Source organism: Oncorhynchus mykiss, chromosome 1 (assembly GCF_057628025.1).
Source record: "Oncorhynchus mykiss isolate SJ-2025 chromosome 1, ASM5762802v1, whole genome shotgun sequence".
NCBI classification, from domain to species: domain Eukaryota; kingdom Metazoa; phylum Chordata; class Actinopteri; order Salmoniformes; family Salmonidae; genus Oncorhynchus; species Oncorhynchus mykiss.
Window position 1 is genome coordinate 79,516,283 of NC_143022.1, and position 15,860 is coordinate 79,532,142.

At 39.6% G+C, this 15,860-nt stretch overlaps 1 long non-coding RNA gene across 1 annotated transcript; it reads left to right on the forward strand.

The window, feature by feature from the left end:
• Positions 1-530: 530 nt before the first annotated feature.
• Positions 531-12,915, forward strand: LOC149985654 (uncharacterized). Its single transcript, XR_016497273.1, has 3 exons — positions 531-611; positions 12,480-12,590; positions 12,687-12,915. It is a non-coding gene; the product is annotated as an uncharacterized LOC149985654 (long non-coding RNA).
• The last annotated feature ends 2,945 nt before the right edge of the window (positions 12,916-15,860 follow it).

Genomic DNA, 15,860 nt, shown 5'->3' on the forward strand with positions numbered 1-15,860 from the left:
TTTCAAAGGAAGGATTCATATAGGCCTAATGTAGGCCTAAATTATATCAAACAATCTATCTCTTTCTGATGGTCCTGATATTCTGTTTGGTGGTTAACGTTTTCAAGTTGGGAACTGTGTGTGTATGTGTTTGTGGGAGAGAGAGTTGTGTGTGTGTATGTGTTTGTGGGAGAGAGTTGTGTGTGTGTATGTGTTTGTGGGAGAGTTGTGTGTGTGTATGTGTTTGTGGGAGAGAGAGAGTTGTGTGTGTGTGTATGTGTTTGTGGGAGAGAGAGAGAGGTGTGTGTGTTTGTGTTTGTGGGAGAGTTGTGTGTGTGTATGTGTTTGTGGGAGAGAGAGTTGTGTGTGTGTATGTGTTTGTGGGAGAGTTGTGTGTGTGTATGTGTTTGTGGGAGAGAGAGTTGTGTGTGTGTGTATGTGTTTGTGGGAGAGAGAGGTGTGTGTGTGTGTATGTGTTTGAGAGAGAGAGGGAGAGGGAGGGAGCTCTGTGTGGGTCTCTTTACTGAAGAGTAAAGAAGGTTTCATGCCGTGTTTTCTGCTTACTGCCACAATGTAATGCAGATCATTATGCATGTATATTCCTTTCTCCCATTTCTCCAGCCAAATCACAGGTAGGCCTTTGAAAATTTGAGCAAATCAGTCATTCTATGCAGCATTGTATTATACAGTGTGAAGTTAAATTATATATGTGTTGTATTGAGTAGAAGTGTGAATATAAGGGACATGTTTTCTGTGTATCACATTCTCATAATGTTTAGAAAAGAAAAAGCTTCAGAGAGAATGGATGAAGAGGATGCTAGGTCACTCAATGTTTTTCCCTGTGGTGTCGTGATAATACTCGGTGTCGTGATACTTGGTCTGGTATGTTATTGTTAGTAAAATGTTGGTATCGTGACAACACTAGTCAGCTCAGCTCTCTCACTACCCATGGTCTATCAGCTAATAAGTAATGAGTTATGTCAAAATATGAAGACTCACTCCTAGCCTTAACCCTCACCCCTTCAAATATGTTCATAAGGACTGGAGCAGACATCTCAGTATGATAACATCTAACTGTCCCCTCCATGTATTCTAACAAGCTTCAAGACAACATTTTGTGAGAAGTTTTTAGGCAGGCATATACAAAGACAATAGGCCAATTGCTGATGGGCCTTTCCTTTACAATTGGAACTATGGGAAGCATCTACAGTAAAATATCATATTTTTTTTCTCTGGTCCTTTCAAAATCTAATGAGACCTCCAATAGAAGTTGGCTGGTCTGTCTATGTACATTAAGGACCACACAGCAGCACATGCTTTTCCTGGACAGGGAGTGGGAGATACACACTCAACAGGAAATTGTGTCTGGCAGTTCGAGCAGCAAATATTTCAGGATTTAGCTGGCCAATGCTACCACTTTAGTAATAATGACATTACTATTCATTTGGTTAGATTTTTCTTTTTGATTAACAAAATGTTTTAAAGTAGAAGCTTTGAAATAGGAAGCTTATTAGTTCAAAAGGACTGACGTTCTCTATCGTTTTTTTTATTGTATTTAAGACATTGAGAGCCTCAGATGATTTTCAGCAGATTTAAACCTTTTCTTTAAATGACACAATGTAAGGCTTCAGCTAGCCCTTGCAGTTTTGTTTAGATTACAATGTTCTTCATTCTTTCTACAATAGGTCTTACTTTCTCAAAATGTATGAGTAATTTCATCCACATCTCGATTGACTGACAGACAGATTGTGTTAGATGAGGCTAATGACATGTTTGAACACAATATTATTGCAAATAACAGTTTATTTACTCCCAATCTTCCATGGGAAAATGGAATGAATAATTTAGTAGATGAAAATCAGAAATGTTGGACAGTGAATGTGTGGGTTAAAAAAAAAATGTACGGAAACTGTCAGATGCATTATGTATTACATTTGTTTGGTGGCAGGTAGCATAGCAGTTAAGAGCATTGGGCCAGTAACCCAAAGGTTGCTGGTTCAAATCCCAGAGCTGCCTAGGTGAAAAATCTGTTGATGTATCCTTGAGCAAGGCACTTAACCCTAATTGTTCTGGATAAGAGTGTCTGCTAAAATTACAATGTAAATGTTTGTATGGGGTAAATAATTGGTCAGATGGTAAGAAAATACATGTGCTAACAGGTTGGATTGTTTCTATTGGTTATTTAAGTCACATGTCATTGAGTTCTCCCTATGGGCATAGGGATGAGTGAACAGTGACTCATGAATACCAACATGGTCATAAGTCATGCAAGTCACATTCTGTACAACATATAAGTTACCTATTTGGTATTATGCTGTATTATACTGTAAGTGATTGAGCGATCACGAGAAATATATTTTCCAGTGGTAAATATATATCTTATCGAAGTCATCATTTCCCCCCCAAGTCTGGTATTATCTGTGATTCAATTTGGAATATCCATTGAACAGTTAGGCTGTGACTACATGATAATGCTTTAATTTGTATAGTGTATTATGGGTGAACGCATAAGCTAACTTTACATTAGTCTCTGCAATGAAGCATGTCTTGTTTAATTAAACACAACCAACAGTCCTGTCTCTCTAAATGGATTCTGATTGTGTATGTGTTATTGTGATGAAACAGTTGGCCAGGCTCAAGTTAACAAGGATCCACTATCAGAACATGTCTTGGTGTTACAGGGATTTACATTGAACCCATTCCATCCTGGTAAAGTGAAAATCTCAGTAGTTTGTGACAAACTGTATATGACACTAAAGCATGCAACATGTGAGCCCTGTGTACTTAGTTTGACCTTTCACTGCAAGCATGTTGTGTGACTTAGTGTTAACATACGGTTGTGTTTAGGAGTGGAAACAGTGTCATTCTGAGTCTCACTAGGTCCACCCTGAAAACAGAGCTGCACAAGCTTCTGTCAAAAATGATTGATGGGTAAATAACTGAAACTATGATGTTTCATTGCCGGAACGCTCTGAAAAAACTGCCAGGATACTGTAATATCAATGTAGTGAAGGAATCACAGTAGAAGAAGAAACTTTGTTGATGCAGTGTTTTTTATTCAAGTCTTTCAACTGGAAGATCTTAGATGATGGATGACGTTGGCTGAAGAGCAATTCCTATTAAGAAGAGGAAAAAGGACAAACTAGAAAAGATAGAACGACAGTTATCAAAGGCCAAGAGTTCTTCCAGTTAAACCTCTTCAACGACTTTGTTGAAGAGGTTTAACTGGATGAACTCCTGGCCTTTGATAACCTACTACAAGACTGAAAACAGCCTGCCCATCGTAGTTCTCAAGACTCGGTCTTATCTAAGGGCCTCTCTTTTGTACCTACATGTACAGATAAACCATTTGATACGAAAGTAGATCTGTTCAAATTCTTTCGCAAGATTAAACTTAAGCATGTGTTTTCGCAAAACACTGATTCGGGCCAAGAAGCAGATCAAAGAACTGGAAACCATTTTAAGCCCAGAAGCAAATTCTGTCCCATGGTTTTAACAACTCCTCGATAAATACCTATTGTAGGTTAGTCGAACAAGAAGCCATGTCAGTATATATGAAACAAACAAACCATATTCAGAAGAATCTCACTAGAACAGAAGATTCATCTTTGGTTATAAAACCTGCAGACAAGGGCGGTGCTGCGGTTGTTTTAGACTATGAAAAATATAAAGAAGAAATTCAGAGACAACTCAGCAATGAACATTTCTATAGAAAACTGAGTGTTGATCCCACACAGGTGTTCCAAATGGATATATGCTCGAATCTGGAGCAAGCCCTATTAAACCACGTGACACTCAACGTGTTCACTATCTCGATATGTGGATTGAGAAATCAAATGGAACCTTATTTACAACTCTGTACAGAAAAGAAACAGACAAAAATACTCTATTACAGAATGACAGCTTCCACCCTCAGCCATTAAAAAGAGGACTTCCAAGAAGCCAGCTTTTTTGACTGCGCCGTATATGCCACTCCACAGAGGATTATCTATAAAAAGCATCAGAGATGCGCATGAGGTTTCTAAGAAGAGGCTATCCCTCACAATGTGCGGATGAAGCTCATAATTTGGCATTGGAAAAAACACGAGATGAACTGCTACAAAAAGGACCCGCTAAAGCCAAAGAACACTCTGTAATGTTCACAACCACATATACTTTGAATTCGCGAAAAGTGGGAGGTGTGGTCAAGAAACACATATTTTATCACCGGACCCAGCTCTGCCAGCTGAATTTAAATATCCACCACGTATTGTGTATAGGAGAGGTCGCAATTTACGCGATAAATTGGTTCATGCCAACTGCCATTCACAAAATAAAATTAGCCAAGCTCTTTTACGCCCTCTACCAAATGGTAGCTATACATGCAGAGGATGCGCACAGTGCAACAACATGATAAAGTGTGAATATTTCTGCCACCCACACACAGGAAAACGGTTCCAAATAAATGGCATTATTACGTGTTCCACCACCCATGTTATTTACATTATTAAATGTCCATGTGGGCTCTGTTATGTCGGTAAAACCACCCGCTCTCTCAAACAGAGAATTAGTGAACATAAAAGTTCAATCGGGAGAAATGACAGGGATTATCCAGTTGCTGTACATTTCAATGACCTGACGCATGACATTTCCACCTTTAGATTTTGTGGCACAGAGAAATTTAAGATATCAGACAGGGGAGGAGATATTAATAATATTTTGGGATTTTCACCCTCCAGACATTATTTCCTAAAGGACTGAATGATGAAATGCCCATGTATGTTATGTTGTGAATTTGCAAATTAAATATGTGTCTCTTGTAGATTATTCTGACGTTTCTCGTATGATGTACCCTATGACTAATGAAAACTTGCTATGTCCTCATTGAGATTTTACAGATGTGTTTAATACGCCTTATTTATACATTTTGTAATATTTATGAAACGCATATTGTTATATTTGGTAGCACTTATTTATTTTTCCTTTGCCTCCAAGCCCCTTCGATGTGTAGAACGGACGTGGGTGGGGCCAGGTATACATGAGGGTGAAACTTTCAAAAAATCCCAAAAGCTCTGACGAAGGCCGTGTGACCGATACGTAAGCTTATTAAATATCAGTGATACTATCAAGAGCAGTGTGCGGTTTCCTTTCTCCTTCATCTTGTTCAACTGTTGCCATGCACCTGCAAATTAGATTGCTCAGATGTGCGAGTGCATTTTGGATTTTTTAAGATAAGAGTAATGACATTGTGTATGTAAACCATAAGACACTGCGGATTGCAACACAACATGAAAAGATGCAGGTTAAGTTCATGACATTCTCTGTTTTAATACTGTATGGAAATACTGAATGGTAGGCCTACAACCAGGAGGCATTTGATGAATGCCACTTAGTTCGATATGGATGTACATACTGAACATGGGAGAAACTGATATTGGTTTCCATGTTGACATAATTCCCCCTGCCTTTAGAACAGTTGTACCATTTCAAATATTATGCAAGGTTGTAAATATGGGTAGGAACAATACTGAAAACCCCAGTGCTCAGACTCTAGTCTCACGTCTATTTCCTGTTGACAGATCAGTAGTCGAGTGTGATGAAACGCACGTTACATCTGTTGAAGATCAGCAACATATACTTAACATCACTGTACCACACCTTATAATCTTGTCACAAAAAAACTATAAATAACAGCACTGAGTAGGCCATAGGGCATATGAGAGCGTTTTGATGTTTGGTCTAAAATGAAGTAACCTACAATCAATTTTGAACTGGACCATCACATCACCTCTTGTGCTGCCGTCTTCTGAAAGAGAACAACAAATTGGCCATTAGACAGCATGTATGGTAAGAAATTATTAGTAGCTAGTATAGTTATGGGTGAGCTATCGTGCCATGCTTCTCACTCTCTAACCTCTTGAGTGAAACGTGTATAGAACAGAATTTCATGTTCCATAGTTCTAGTTGTTAGTCTAATTGTCTGAAGGTGTATAAAGACTGCACCCCTAATCTACAAATAAATACTGTGATTTGATGTACAGGATGAATTCAATATGCCCTGTTTTCTCAGTGAAAGTCTGTTGTACAGTACAATATGTACAGTACAACATGTTACTGCATACAGTTTAGTTTCTCCTGTGGCTTGACTCACAAATGGCTCTGTCACACTATTGGACATATATAAGGAAAATTTGTTCCATAGAGAGGGTGGCATGCAAAATCTATTACAAAAGCAAAAAATAGAGTCATTTGTCTGAAAGCTTCAATCATGACTGAATCACCCAAAAAAAAACGACTTAAGCAACAGTGGAGCTCTCTCTGTCTGCCTCTGACCAGCTCTGTAATTTCACATGGCAAGCATTCATGCCCCCTATCTGTGAGGTGTTTGGCTAACCTTCATCAACATTGGTCATGCAGACTCTCACCAGCAGCTAAATGGCAGGAGATTATATGAGAATGGTCTCCATCTGACATGGGTGACAGCTTGCATTATCTCCCAGATGTGCCTCCTCTCCCCAAGAGCCACGATAGTACAGCCTTAAAGCAACATTTTATATGCAACACCCACACAGTCACAATCCCTACTCAAAAGTGTTAGACAATGTCCCGAGGGGATGCCTCCTATTTGCAGCATATTCAATTAGACAAGCCAATTCTCCCTAGGATAAGGGGAAGAATTCTACAGTACACATCATAATAAAAAGAAAACTGATTGGCTACAGTGACTGTCTGAATACATGATAATCAAGCCTCCTTGGGGATTGGATATCCTGTCAGCACTGTCAAAGTCACCCTCGCTTTATGCATTCATGTCTATTACCCCCCTGGGCCATGGTACACAGTACACACATATGTCCGAAGGAATAGAAGTGGCTGTAGCGGCAGGGGGACATGATTTCTATGCTGTAGAATATGAATTCAGCACTGATGATGAGGTAAAAAGGCTCGTCATTATGTAACCCAAGCATTAAATAATAATGATTTAGCTTTCTGGAGGGGTAATACTGAAAGTGACAGCTGGATTTTAAAGTTCCATAATAGTGCATACATTAAACCACTACTGGATCCAGGTACCGTGCCTTCAGAAAGTATTCACACCTCTTGACTTTTTCCCAAAACATTTTGTTATACAGAATTCATTTAAAATAGATTAAATTGAGATGTTTGAGATGTTCCACCCCAAAGTGGAATTATGTTTTAGATTTTTTTGTTTCACTAATTCATTAAAAAAGAAAAGCTGAAATGTCTTGAATAAACACGTATTCAACCCATTTGTCATGGCAAGCCTAAATAAGCCCAAGAGTAAAACCTTGCTTAACACGTCACATAATAAGTTGCATAGACTCCCTCTGTGTGCAATAATATGTTAAAAATGATTTTTTGAATGACTACCACATCTCTGTACCCCACACATTCAGTTATCTGTAAAGTCCCTCAGTCAAGCAGTGAATTTCAAACACAGATTCAACCACAAGAGAGGTTTTCCAATGCCGAGCAAAAAGGGCACCTATTGGTAGATGTTTAAAAAATTATATTTAAACATTTAAACAAAAATGACATGAAACACAATATCCCTTTGAGCTTATGAATTACACTTGGATGGTGTATCAATTCACCCAGTCACTACAAAGATACATTCCTAACACAGTTGCAGGAGAGGAAGGAAACAACTCTGGGATTTCATGAGGACAATGGTGACTTTAAAACAGTTACAGAGTTTAATGACTGTGATTGGAGAAAACGGAGGATGGATGAAAAACATTGTAGTTACTCCTCAATACTAACCTAATTGACAGAGTGAAAATAATGAAGCCTGTACAGAATAAAACTATTCAAAAACATGGAAAATAAAGTAATAGTGCAAAAAATGTGGCAAAGCAATACATTTTTTGTCCTGAATAGAAGGTGTTATGTTTGGGCCAAATCCAATAAAGCAATTTACTGAGTACCACTTTTTTCAAGTATAGTGGTGGCTGCAACATGTTATGAATATGCTTGTAGTCATTAAGTACTGGGAAGTTTTTCAGGATAAAAAATAAACATAATGGAGCTAAGCACAGGAAACTCCTAATTCAGTCTGCTTTCCACAACACACTGGGAGATTAATTTACCTTTCAGCAGGACAATACCCTAAAACACAAGCCCAAATCTACACTGGAACTGCTTAACAAGAAGTCAGTGAACGTTCCGGCTGAGTTACAGTTTTGACTTAAATCTACTTGAAAATCTATGGCATGACTTGAAAATGGTTGTCTTACAATGACCAACAACCAATTTGACAGATCCTGAAGAATTTTGAAAAGAATAATGGGCAAATGATGCACAATCCAGGTATGGAAAGCTCTTACATGCTGACCAGATCGGACATGTCGCGCTGCAAAATAAATGTACGCATACACGTTATTCAATCATTGAACCCAAACTTCTCACGTGCGTCAGCAAGCGTCTGCGTGTCCAGATGCTTAAATAGAAATTGGTTCTATTTGTGACGCTCAACACGTTGCAAGTCCGGCCTCTCCCATCTCCTCATTGGTTTTTAGGAACACACCCGCGTGTGTGATTGAAAGATGAATTTAGGTCCACACTCGGTTGCAGTAATGCACCTAAAGTTGGTTGCCAACTGCCATATAAAGTCCAAAATAATAATAAGAAGCCTGAAAGAAGGAGGAGAGATGACTAGAAACAAATTTGGTTTACCGTTTTATCTGTGGATGAATTGTCAGAGTAGCTGACCTTGTACATTTCAGGTAAAATAGCAACCCAATGTTTATATCCCATGACAAATGAGCTAGCAACAGCAAGCTAGCTAGCTAAATTTACATAAATGTTCAATGATTTTCACCCTTTTCGAAAAATAATATGATCGGTTCTGAGTTTGTTTTGATATTTCAAACCTGTGTGTCCTGATCGTGTTTGGACGTGATGGAGCACGCGGGTCATGTTTCGGGGGACGCATGACTCGAATTTCGTCCCCCGAGCATGTTGGGGAGTTGCAGAGCTGAAACCAGATCAAAAAGGGGTGTATTATGGTGTATTATGTATGTTACGGTGTATTGGGTGTAGTTGGGTGAGAAAAATATGCTTGGTAGCCATATTGAATTCAGACTGTAACACAACAAAATGTGTAATAAGTCAAGGGGTAGGAATACTTACTGAAGGCACTGTAAATGACCTTGTTATATCCATAAGTGACAGGTTGATGGATGGATGAGCAGGAGCTGTTATTCTTAAAGAGGGCCACAACCTTTGCATGTGCAGTCTGTCATCCTTGAATTCACATGAGTTAAGTGTCCCAGACTTGTTGTGCAGGTGACCTCTAAAGGATTGATTTCTGCTTTATTTGTTCTTCCTTTTGGGCACGAGAGCAATAGATGGTTTGGTATGGCTCCGTGATGAAACCAAATAAGCTGAATTATAGAAATGTGGGAAGAAACGGCTGTAGTCACTTCGATATTAAACTGCTTGTTTATCAAGTAAATTGAGTGAACTATTATTTAACCCCTTAGTTTTTAGTTTGAGTTAGTGCCATTTCAAAAAATGTAATATTCAAGGGATATCTACACAGACCTGTGTCTGAATACAATTTATTGAGAAACAAAACTATTTTGTCTCTGACCTCAGTGACTTGGTCCTGTAGGTACAGGATTCCCAAGTAATATTGAATGCAGTAAACATGTGAAACTTTCATTATGAAATGATGTGGTTTAGGGCCATTCTTCAACCCTTCTTCTCTGATCTCTTATCTCAGTGGCAGCACTTACACAGTCACTCACAATAGACTGTTACCCAGTTAACAAAGGTGGACAGAAGACTTAAGGAAAGGTTCCCTGGCTCTTTGTTGATGCTATTTGCGAGAACAGAGTTCATTAAATATGCATAAAGAGGAAGAGAAAATGTTGTCCAACCACAACACAGTGTTCACTTGACTGTGGTTATTTTTGTTATAGCCGGCCTTATTGATGTGGATGAGGAACTTTGAAGTTCCTAAAAACATGTTCAAGAGTAAACATGTTTGGAAATCATTTGTGAAGGCTGATGTAGAAGTCTAAGTTTAGACATAATCTACAGTTATCACACACAGGGAAAGTCAGCCTCATGTTTAATGGGCAATCTGCATTTGCTACATATTGGACTTATAAATAACCTTATGATTCTTGAAGAATATTACTTATAAATGCCTCATGAGCTTAGTTCAACTGTCGTACCCCATCAGAAACCATAAGGTAGTACTCTGTAAATGTAAACAAACACTGTAAACTAAATGTAAACAAACACTGATGTAAACCATCTATAATTCATTGCTATTGATACACCAAATTACAGGTGAGACACTTTCTCCTAAAGCACCAGGTGTATTGATCTAATCAGTGCACAACGTGGAGTAAATTACCATGTCATTTATAACAAAACACCTTTTAATGAAACATTTTACAGGAACATTTTTACAGGTCAAACAAGAAAATAGTTCCAATCGTTTTTTTCACCATTCGTTTTTCCCATAGGAGATTTTTAGAAACGCTTAGAATAAGGGCAGTGTTTCCTGTAGGCTTACCCTGGCATGACGTTTTGATAACCGTGTAAATCTCTCTAGGACAAGGTGGCTTTTATCAATATATTGAGCTCTATTTACAGTTCATTCATAAAGTATTCAGACCCCTTGACTTTTTCCACATTTTGTTATGTGACACCCTTATTCTAAAATGAACTAAATAAAAAAATAAAATCTACACACAATACCCCGTAATGACAAAGCAAAAACAAAGGAATTGTCCATAGAGCTCAGAGAAAGGATTGTGTCGAGGCACAGATCTGGGGAAGGGTACCAAACCATTTCTGCAGCATTGAAGGTCCCCAAGAACACACACAGTGGCCTCATTCTTAAATGAAAGAAGTTTGCAACCACATAGATCTTCCTAGAGCTGGCAGCCCGGGCCAAACTGAGAAATCTGGGGAGAAGGGCCTTGGTCAGGGAGGTGACCAAGAACCCGATGGTCACTCTGACAGAGCTCTAGAGTTCCTCTGTGGAGATGTGATAACCTTCCAGAAGGACAACCATATCTGCAGCACTCCACCAATCAGGCTTTATGGTAGAGTGGCCATATGGAAGCCACTCCTCAGTAATAGGTTACATGACAGCACACTTGGAGTTTGCCAAAGGGCAACTAAATGACTCTAAGACCATGAGAAACAAGATTCTCTGGTCTTATGAAACCAATATGTAACTTTTCGGCCTGAATGCCAAGCTTCACGTCTGGAGGAAACCTGGCCCATCCCTACGTTGATGCACGGTGGTGGCAGCATCATGCTGTGGAGATATTTTTCAGCGGCAGGGACTGGGAAACTAGTCAGGATCGAGGGAAAGATGAACGGAGCAAAGTACAGAGAGATCCTTGATGAAATCCTGCTCCAAAGTGCTCAGGACTTCAGACTGGGGAAAAGGTTCACCTTCCAACAGGACAACGACCCTAAGCACACAGCCAAGACATCACAAGAATGGCTTCGGGACAAGTCTCTGAATTTCCTTGAGTGGCCCAGCCGGAGCCCGGACTTGAACCCAATCAAACATCTCTGGAGAGACCTAAAATAGCCGTGCAGGGATGCTCCCCATCCAACCTAACAGAGGTTGAGAGGTTCTGCAGAGAAGAATGGGAGAAACTCCCCAAATCAGGTGTGCCAATGTAACAGTATAACTTTAGACCGTCCCCTCTCCCATACCCAGGTGTGAACCAGGGACCCTCTGCACACATCAACAACAGTCACCCACGAAGCATCGTTACCCATCGCTCCACAAAAGCCGCGGCCCTTGCAGAGCAAGGGGAACCACTACTTCAAGGTCTCAAAGCAAATGACGTCACCGATTGAAACGCTATTTAGCGCGCACCACTAACTAAGCTAGCCGTTTCACATCCGTTACACCCACCCCCCTTTTGACCTTCCTCCTTTTCCGCAGCAACCAGTGATCCGGGTCAACAGCATCAATGTAACAGTAAAACCTTAGACCGTCCCCTCGCCCATACCCGGGCGCGAAACAGGGACCCTTTGCACACATCAACAACAGTCACCCAAGAAGCATCGTTACCCATCGCTCCACAAAAGCCACGGCCCTTGCAGAGCAAGGGGAACCACTACTTCAAGGTCTCATAGCAAGTGACGTCACCGATTGAAACGCTATTTAGCGCGCACCGCTAACTAAGCTAGCCGTTTCACATCCGTTACACCAAGCTTGTAGCGTCATACCCAAGAAGACTTGAGGCTGTAATCGCTGCCAAAAGTGCTTCAACAAAGGCTCTGAATGCTTATGTAAATATGATATTTCAGTTTGCATTTTTTATACATTAGCAAAAATGTATAAAAAACTGTTTTTGCTTTGTCATTATGCAGCTATTGTGTGGAGATTGATGATGTCACATCTGCTCCTGCTACGCCCTCTGGTGTTAATCCGGTGTCTTCTTGACCTGCAGTTACTCCCCCTGTACACTCTCTCTCTCTCCCTCTCTCTGTGATTGTGTGGTTGGAGACAGGTATGCTGAGTCAGAGCAGATCCCTACCAGCTGCAACTCGTTCCATAATCAAGACCTCTACAAATACTCAGTCCTGCCACTTCCACTCTGCCAGATCGTAATCTCTGCTCAGTCAGTTCATGATTCTAGTCATGTATTATTACTCAAGATCCTGTTACTCTGCTGTGCCTGTTTCCCTGCCTAACACCGTTTATCCTCTCATTGCAGTTACTGCTCTGTCTCTGGCTCCTGTTCCACATCTCACCACCCAACTACCTTGCTCTGGATTTTACGCACCACCACTACCTTGGATTCCCACCAGGACCTGTTTATCCTGTTCTACACAGCCAACTCCAACCTCTGTCTCCACATCTGGTTTTTCTGCAACCCCATCCGAGCTACCCCGGATCTGCACTCCATATCTCTCTGTGCAACAATAAATATTTTGGTTCATTCATGTTTCCTCATCTGAGTCTGCTCTTGGGTTCCCCTGTGTCGCTCCGCTTTTAGAATAAGGCTGTAACCTAACAAAATGAAAATGCTAATTAGCTGCTGATGTGGCTATCATAAATAACTGCAAATTACATGATGACCTGGATGAGACAAAGGTAAGAATCTCCGGATTGAATGTGTAATGTTAGCATTACATTCTGTAATGAATAAATTGGCTATATATTTTTTTAAATGTACAATTATGTGAACTCTTGACACAATACTTGATAGCAAAGGTGTCAGTTAGATATGACATACAGGAAGTTACAGGGATTTGTAGTCTTGCATGATGTCTACTTTGATGCTATTTAGCATTTTAGAATCTGAGAGTAAATAGAGCCGAATATATTGATAGTCACCTTGTTCGAGAGAGAGTTACATTGTTATCAAAACGCCAGGGTAAGCCTACAGGAAACACAGCCTTTATTTTAAATGTCTCTAAAATTCCCCAATGGAAAAAATGATTGTTGGAAAAACGATTGTAACCATTTCCCTGTTTGACTGCTAGGTTGTATGGGTATTATGACACCTCCACTGTGGGGCTCTATGAATGTTTTGTTTTTCAACGCCAAACCCACCACTGGTGTGCATGGCCAAATAGCTCTATTTTCATGTCCTCTGACTATAGCACCGCCTGGAGTTTGATCAATGCCATTGGCACTTAGATTGGAACCGGTGCTACGGTTCTTTGGCCAAGAACCAGTGTTGGGTTTCGCATCGAAAAACAGAAGCATATGCAGAAAGGTACCTCATACCTACAGTAACATATGGTGGTGAATCTTTGTTATGGGGCTATTTTCCTTCTTCTAGTCCCACGGCCCTTGTTAAGGTCAACGGCATCATGAACCTTACCAAGTACCAGAACATGTACTTGAACCCCGTTGAAAGCCTGTGGTTTGAATTGAAGAGGGCAGTCCAGAGAATAAGACAAAGGATATCAAGGATCTGGAAAGATTCTGTGTGGAGTAATGGTCTAAGATCCCTCCCAATGTGTTCTACAATTCATAAAACATTTAAGAAAAAGGCTCAGTGTCGTTATCCTCGCAAGGGGAGGGTGCTAGAGTATTGAAAACGGGCTGCCAAAACTGTTTACCTTTATCTTTTAGATTATTTTAGATATTTTTTTTTACTTGTTTAACAACATCTCTTTCTCTGAGAAATTGACTAGTATAAAATGGGCCTATTCATTTCACAATTTTAACATATAATTCACATTCACAATTTTATATAATTTCACCATTTTCTTTTAGCATACAACATAGCCTGGTGCTTGTTTAATTTATTTTCTAGTATTTTTTGCTCATCTTTATCAAGGAAGCCAATAATTACCGACCTGATTGTATGTGTTCTGGCTCTTGTCAGTGTTGCTTTGACGTAAAAGCTCTGATGCAAATATGTCTGTTCTTCCTACAGAGAGTTTACCATTATTTCATTCTGGATTATTTGACTCACACAGATTATATTTGGCTTGGATGTTACTCCTTAATGTAACATTCTGGTAAACATCGTTCCATGTCCATGGCAGCACTTTCTAGAGAAATATGTTGCTCAGAAAATGTGATAATAGGGAACTTGGCTACTCAGGGGAACCTATCTAGCTGAGATATGATAAAAGCCTTTCAATCACAATTTGATGAATCAAAGTGCCCCGCAGAGTCCATCCTTTACCATAAAATGTATTATTTTTTCATAGAAAAAAGACTTCTACAGTAAGTATATCAAACAAGATTAGGATGGCTCCCTGAGAACTCCCTAAATTATGAAACCTGTTAGGGCTCAATAAACTGGACACCAGCACTCATATCACAGCAACCAGAACAAGTTATATTGTTTAATTATACTGTAGTTTCAAATGACTTTGGTTTCAATTCCTGCCTGGCATTGTAAGAAGTAAAACAGAACAACAAATACTAGCTTTATTGATTCAATTATAACCCCTTGTCCTGCTAAATGAAGGCAGGCACATATCCACAGGTATCAAATCAGGAAAACTATATAACAAGTCTACTAGTTTTAGAGCTGAATATGCGGTGACAAGCAAAGAGGACATCAACTCATCATTGGGAATACTCAAGTCGTTTTTGGTTCAGAAATAGTGTTGATTTACAGAAATGCGGGAGTAATTACAACACTGCATGATTTGACAGGCTCACAAAAATAAGATCCTATTTGATGTCAGAGTAATTACTTTGTGTATTCCCCAATTAGAGGACGTTATTAGCTGCTAAGATCAGAGAATTCACAATGAGTAATGGTTTGGAAGATAAATGGTCTAACACCTCTGTACTTTAGGCCTTTTATAGATAATTATCCCACGTTCATGGAAACCGCATTCACGGTAAACGCTTCATAAACGCAGCGGTCGGCTCAATTGGAAATTACCTTTAAATGTTAAGCGCATTTAAGGGCTGTTAAACACACTGTGTTTAGCAACAATATAGGTGTGTGTGTGTGTGTGTGTGTGTGTGTGTGTGTGTGTGTGTGTATGTGTGTGTGTGTGTGTGTGTGTGTGTGTGTGTGTGTGTGTGTGTGTGTGTGTGTGTGTGTGTGTGTGTGTGTGTGTGTGTGTGTGTGTGTGTGTGTGCGTGTGTTTTGGATTGTGTAGTTTTTTCTTCTGTTTTTATATTTTCGTATTCCTACGACTATTCTGACAATGTGGTGCCAGAACAGGCATCCCCAGTAGGTAGTATAAACACATACAGTTGAAGTCGGAAGTTTACATACACTTAGGTTTGAGTCATTAAAAATACTCTACAAATTTCTTGTTAACAAACTATAGTTTTGGCAAGTCGGTTAGGACATCTACTTTGTGCATGACACAAGTAAGTTTACCAACAATTGTTTACAGACAGATTATTTCACTTATAATTCACTGTATTACAATTGCAGTGGGTCAGAAGTGTACATACA